This window comes from Pseudomyrmex gracilis, unplaced genomic scaffold, assembly GCF_002006095.1.
Source record: "Pseudomyrmex gracilis isolate BER0280 unplaced genomic scaffold, ASM200609v1 scaffold_1355, whole genome shotgun sequence".
Taxonomy (NCBI): domain Eukaryota; kingdom Metazoa; phylum Arthropoda; class Insecta; order Hymenoptera; family Formicidae; genus Pseudomyrmex; species Pseudomyrmex gracilis.
The window spans coordinates 16,309-16,525 of record NW_018021939.1 but is presented as its reverse complement, the minus strand read 5'-3'; positions in this window follow the sequence as shown (position 1 = coordinate 16,525).

Here is a 217-nt window from a genome sequence, read left to right as displayed (position 1 = left end):
CCAGCAAGGAGTTAAGGCGGGTTTTCACCACTCGCACAAAGCCGCATCTCCAGTGGAGCGAGGGACCCAAGGCAGACCAATAAGACGAGGCAGAGCGCACAAACGGCCCTTTTCAGGGCCCCCACATAACATTACTTATATGTACCGAACTCCACGTGAGTTTGCACCAACTGTATATAATAAGCTGTAAATATAGAATAAGGTTAAGAATACCAAA